Genomic DNA, 6,906 nt, shown 5'->3' on the forward strand with positions numbered 1-6,906 from the left:
GTCGCCCGCGAGGCCGCGCCCGCGACCTCCGGCGACGCCCGTGCCTCCTCCGCCCCGCGCCGGTCCCTTCCGGCCCGGATCCGGTGGGATCCGGCCCGGATCTGCCATCTCCGGCGAGCCCCGTCTTCATCCCCATCAGCTCCGGTGATCCTCGGGATCCGTGCCGTCCGGATCCAGATTTGAGGTTGACCTCAAAAACGCCCAAGTCCCAGAATTTTTGCATTATCATGCCATGTTCATCGCATCGTATCTCTGCATCCGTAGCTCCGTTTTGTGCGTGTAATATGTCAAATTGTTCGTCTCAACGAGTACATCATTTCATTCCATTGCATCATATTCATTTGTGGTCATCTAGATGCCTGAAGCATCATTGCAAGAGTGCTTCATAATGTTATCTGCTGTCTGTTATCAGAACTAGCTATTTTGAGATACTTCAGTAAGGATGTTTTGAACATATGGTTATGCTCTATCCATCCCTGCCCTTGGTTGCAATTATGGAGTAGTCTAGTATGTCATTTTAGTGCTCTACTTTTGCCTAAAAATGTTTTCTGGCAGATTGTTTACATGTTATTCAATTTTGCCAAGGTTGTTGTAGTTGATACTTGCATGCTATGGACTTGTTCTTGCCTTGGTTTGTTTCACAAACATGTCTTCTTGATGATGCTATGCTTATATTATCATGCAATGACCTGTGGTGAGTGATTCAAGCTTGTTAAGTAGGGTACATGTTGTTACTGTTTTGCTAGGCTGAAACTGTTATTTTGTGATGCTATATAAACATGTTGCGACTAATCATTCTATTCATAATATGGAGATGATAACTAAATATGTTTTGTTCTACATGTCATCCTTTAACCATCCATGCCTCTGGCTGCATTTATAGCTTGCTGTAGCTTGTTGTTTCCTTGCTCCAAACTTGCTTGATAATGTTGGTGTCAGCCTGTTGACATTAAGTTCAGTTGTTGCCATGTGTTTTGCTAGTGTTCCATGTACCCTATGTACTTTCTCTTGCCATTCTTAGCTTCAAGAACATGCCTTCTTACTATTGGTTGCCTTGCCATGCTATATATTGCTCTGTGGTGAGTGGTACAAGCTCATCTACATGCCTTCATAACTCTGTTTCTGCCATATTTGAATCTGTATTATAACTTGCCATGTTTACGTGGGTGCCATCATATTTTCTGATCCTTTTTGGCTGATGGTCAGTAAGGGACTTTTGATCTATGCTTTGAGTAGAAACATGCCATGTCTTGTTTTGCTATTATAAGTTCCTGTAACATGTTGTTTCATAGCTCTAAACATTGCAACCTGATGTTATTTTCTGAAAAGTCTGAACTGTTATTACTTGCAATCTTGCCATGTGTGTTTGGGCATGTTCTAGTGATTTCTGGAGATAGCTCAGTGTTCATGTTTTGTTATGCTTTACCTGTACATCATGCCCATGCCTTTTTTTTCATGTTGTGGTGCTGTAGCATGTTGTTTTGATGCTTGCAATATGCCTAGTTGCTGTTTTGGACAGCTTGTCCTTTAAACTTGTTTCATTTGTGTGTTGAACCATTGCTCCGTTTTGAGTGTGCTCTATATGAAACTTGCTTAGAATTGCATGTAGTTCCATATTATCATGTTGCATCCTTGTTTGAGGTGTTTGCTTGCTGTTTGGGTGCATTTTGCATCAATGCCATGTTTAACTTGTTTTGCTCATATCTTCTTGGCCGTAGCTCCGAACTAAATGAACTTTATATGTAACTTGACTAGAATCTCGTGTAGATCATCGTGGTGCTCTTTAACTTGCTGTTTAACCACTTCAACTTAATGTTTGTTCAGATCTGGACCAATTTCGAAATATGCATATGAGGACTTACCGGAATTGTTATATGTTGTTCCCGGCCTCATTTAAACTTGCCTTAGTGTGTTGCTCTTGTTTGCATCATCTCTTGCCATGAGTAGCTTCATGTAGTCTTGTCTTGCATCATTTGCATCATGCCTTGTTCATGTGTGGTGTGTTTACTATGTTGTGTGCTTCTTCTTGATAGTTCCCGTTTCGTTGCGATCGTGAGGATTCGTTCGTCTACGCTTGGTTCGGCTTCATCCGGTCATCTTCTTCATGGACTCGTTATTCTTCCTTCCGGGATTTCAGGCAAGATGGCCGCTACCCTGGATCTCACTACTATCATTGCTATGCTAGTTGTTTCGTTCTTTCACTATGCTGCGCTTCCTATCACCTGTTCTTCAAGCCTCCCCAAATTGCCATGAACCTCTAACCTTTGACACCATTCCTAGCAAACCGTGGCTTGGCTATGTTACCGCTTTGCTCAGCCCTCTTATAGCGTTGCTAGTTGCAGGTGAAGTTGAAGATTGCTCCATGGTGGACAGGATTTTTGTTGGGATATCACAATATCTCTTATATTATTAATGCATCTATATACTTGGTAAAGGGTGGAAGACTCAGCCTTTTGCCTGGTGTTTTGTTCCACTCTTGCCGCCCTAGTTTCCGTCATACCGGTGTTATGTTCCCGTATTTTGGGTTCCTTACACGGTCGGGGATTTATGGGACCCCCTTGATAGTTCGCTTTGAATAAAACTCCTCCAGCAAGGCCCAACATTAGTTTTACCATTTGGCTCACCACCACCTATACCTTTCCCTTGGGTCGGCCAACCCAAGGGTCATCTTTATTTTAGCCCCCCGGGCCAGTGCTTGTCTAAGTGTTGGTCCAAACCGAGCATCCTGCGGGGCCACCTCGGGGCAACTCGAGGGCTGGTTTTACTTGTAGCTTGACTTATCCGGTGTTGCCCTGAGAACGAGATATGTGCAGCTCCTATCGGGATTGTCGGCGCATCGGGCGGCTTTGCTGGTCTTGTTTTACCATTGTCGAAATGTCTTGTAAACCGGGATTCCGAGTCTGATCGGGACTTCCTGGGAGAAGGTATATCCTTCGTTGATCGCGAGAGCATATCATGGGCTAAGTTGGGACACCCCTGCAGGGTATAATCTTTCGAAAGCCGTGCCTGCGGTTATAGGCAGATGGGAATTTGTTAATGTCCGGTTGTAGATAACTTGACACCAGATCCGAAGTAAAACGCATCAACCGCGTGTGTAGCCGTGATGCTCTCTTCTTGGCGGAGTCTGGGAAGTGAACACGGTTTCTGGGTTATGTTTTACGTAAGTAGGAGTTCAGGATGACTTCTTGATCATTACTAGTTGACGAACGTTCTGCTTGCTCTCTTCTCGCTCTTATTTGTGTATGTTAGCCACCATATATGCTTAGTCGCTGTTGCAGCCTCACCACTTTACCCCTTCCTTTCCCTTTAAGCTTTGCTAGTCTTGATACCCATGGTAATGGGATTGCTGAGTCCTCGTGGCTCACAGATTACTACAACAACAGTTGCAGGTACAGGTTCTGCGATGATCTTGACGCGAGAGCGATGTTTGCTTGTATTGGACTTCTTCTTCTGCTTCTTCGATCAGGGGATAGGTTCCAGGTCGGCAGCCTGGGCTAACAGGGTGGATGTCGTTTGAGTTTCTGTTTGTGTTTCATCCGTAGTCGAATCTTGATATTGTGTATGATATATTGTTGTATTCGTGAGGCATTGTATGCCCTTTGTATGTATCCCCATCTATTATGTAATGTTGATGTAATGATATCCACCTTGCAAAAGCGTTTCAATATGCGGGTCTATCCTTGGTGGGACCTTCGAGTTCCTTTTGGATAGGGTCGCATATTGGGCGTGACAAGTTGGTATCAAAGCCTCGACCGACCCTAGGAGCCCCCTTGATTGATCGTGTAGTTTGGCCGTTGTTGAGTCTAGAAGAAAATTGTTTTTGGAGTCGAGTTATATCGAAGAGTAGGAATTCTTTTTACTCCTCATCCCCTTCGTCGCTCTGGTAAGGAATCGTGACGTAGGTGTTTTGAATTACTTCTCTTCCCCTTCAAACTTTCTTTAGGATCACGCAGTTGGTTTTCCGATCGTTGTTCCTCAGCTCTTTTCATCCGGTGCATTTCTCATCAAGTTGACTCGAGCCTCTTCATCTTTGAGTTCAATCCTCAGTTGTTTTCTTTTCCCACCCGCCCACCCTTCTTCTTCTCGGAACCGGAGTCCGTAATCGAGTATCCATCCTACTCGTGCGAAGTCTTGCTTTCTTTCCTCAATGATTTCAAACGGTGTTTTCTATTCAAGATATTCGTCGGTTCCCCCTTCCAAGTTGCCTTTATTTCCCGCCTCCCACCCTCTTCTTCCCGGAGCTTGAGTCTCTTTCGAACATCAATTTCATTCATGTGGAGCCTCTTTAGTCTTTTGTCAATTATTTCAACCGGTGAATTCTCGTCTCGGTGGACATTCTTCATCTCTTCTCCGGTGGACTCAATTCGTGTTTTTCGGTGTTGATCGTATTCTTTTCCTTGGATCAAGTGTTCTCCTTGCTCGTTTGCTTCTCGCCATTCATTAATTCCGGAGTTCAAGACATCTCAAGAGATTCGTCTGTGTTCCAATTAATTCGAGGTTGTCACCGCATTCAAATATTTCAATTGTTCCGGTGCATCATCTATCTGTTCAACATCCCTTTCCAATGGTGTTATCTCTTTAGTGGGCCCTAACCCACAGGTCTTTTCCCAGGATCTTACCTGACTCTTCTAATTCCCCCCGGAGTTATTCGCAATTCTTTCAAAGTGTGACGTGAGAATGGATTTCATCAGTCACATGCCTTCTCCAAGATCGTTTTCAAATGTTTTCATTGTTGGTTCAACCCTTCCTCTTTTTCATTCTCCCGGAGTACCTCAGTAATTTCGATGGTGTTTTCCCGTCGTCATCTGAAGACCGAAGAAGAGTTCCTCTTAAATTTTGTTCATTCTCTCGAAGTTTCGCGGTTCTAGCCTCATGTTATCCTCTAGAATTATTCCATTTGTTAGATATTCTTTTCTTACCATCCGGAGTATGTCAGGAGTTGTTTTCCCATTTCTTTTCACCGGAGGCCATCATTCCAGTTATCATTCTCTATTTATCCCGGTGCATCTGTCAAGTATTCTTTATCAGTTCATGATCTCTTTGTCCTTTTGCATCTAAATACCCTCTAGCTTATTTGTTCTTCTAATTCTTCCCGGTGATTAAGTCCCTTTCATCAGTCATTTTCTAATTCTTCCCGGTGATTCATTCTCTTTCATCAGTCATTCCGAATTCTTACGGTGGTTCATTCACATTCTTTTTCCTTGATTATCATTTTTATTCATTCGTTCTTTCGAATCCTACCGGTGGTTCATTAAGACCTTCTCAAGTTAGCGATATGTCACTTCTCAATCCTTTTTCAAGAAGAATAAGTAGTATGTAAAAGTCCATTGCTTGTCATCAATTTAATTTGATGAAGGATAAGCATACAATAAAGCTTATTCTTATTTCATCCAAGTGATTAGTCCCTTCCTTCGGAGTTTGTTCTTGATGGATAAATTCTAGTTCCAAGTGTTTTCATCTTTTCTTTTCTGGAGTTCAATTTCCTCAGCCATTTTGTCGGAACCTCCATCTAAATCATCGCGAGGCTCATCTTATTCTTTCATCCTTCTTTTTATCTCATCATCCTTTCGTTACCAGAGTTCTTCATGGTGGTTCTTCATGATTTGATTCAATCTTCAAGAGTTCATCAAGATTTTGTTGGTGGAGTTCAAGTATCTTTTCTTCTCGCATCTCGAAGTGCAATTAATTCTCCATATTCTTTTGAAGTGGAGTTTTGCATTTCTTCGTTCTTCTCAGTTATCCAATCATTTCTGTTTGCGGCTGGTTATCACCTCATAATTTCTGAGATGTTATCCATAAGTCCACAACAAGCTTATTCTTTCGTTGTTGATTTTCTCAACAACTCCATTCAATCCTTCTAAATTCTTTTCATTCAATTCTCTTTCAATTCTTTCCGGAGGTTTTGTGTCATGTTTTCATCAAGTATCATTCCATCCCCTCAAGTTCATGTTCTATTCTTTCCATGTTCAGCCGGAGTGCTGCGTAAATCCTTTGAGTCTTATTCGTTTCTTATCTCGTTCTAACCGAAGTGGTTTCATAGTCTATCTAATTCCGTGAGCTTTCGATTCCCGTCTTTCTCGTCGTTCCTCTCTTCTTCTCGAGTGCTCTCGATTCTTTGCTTCTTCTCGAGTTCTTGTTTCACCTCATCTATTTTTTCCCTTCCATCTCGGTCCTAAGATCTCGGGACGAGATCTCTTGTTAGTGGAGGAGTGTTGTAACGCCCCAGATTTGATGCGCCAGGTGTCTGCCAGTTATTCACCATCGTTGCCATGTCATTTGCTTGCGTGTTGCATTTTTTCATGTCATCATGTGCATTTCTTTTTGCATACGTGTTCGTCTCATGCATCCGAGCTTTTTCCCCGTTGTCCGTTTTGCAATCCGGCACTCCTATGCCCTCCGGAGTTCCCCCTTTGCCTCTCGTTGTAAGCGGGTGTTAAACGTTCTCGGAATGGACCGAGTCTTGCCAAGTGGCCTTGGTATAGCACCGGTAGACTGCCTGTCAAGTTTCGTGCCATTTGGAGTTCGTCTGATACTCCAACGGTTAACCGCGTAGCCCGAAACCCCCCTTTCTCTTTGCATCCCAACATCCTTCCAAACTGGCCCAAAACCCATCTAACTCCCCTCCATGCTCTTGGTCGTTCGATCACGATCGCGTGGCCGAAAACCGCTCCTCATTTGGACTCCCCTAGCTCCCTCTACCTATAAATTAGTCCCTCTCCCCCGAAATCCCGGTCTAACCCTAGTCCTCTTCCTCCCTCCGCCGACGGACACGTCCGGCCGCAGCCGGACACGTCCGCCCTGCTCCCCCCGTCCAATCCGAACCCGCCACGTGGCGATCCCCGCTGCCGCCGCCGTCTCCGCCGCCAGGGCCCGCGCAGCCTAGATCCGGCCCGCGGGGCCCGCGCC

This window comes from Triticum aestivum, chromosome 3B, assembly GCF_018294505.1.
Source record: "Triticum aestivum cultivar Chinese Spring chromosome 3B, IWGSC CS RefSeq v2.1, whole genome shotgun sequence".
Classification (NCBI taxonomy): domain Eukaryota; kingdom Viridiplantae; phylum Streptophyta; class Magnoliopsida; order Poales; family Poaceae; genus Triticum; species Triticum aestivum.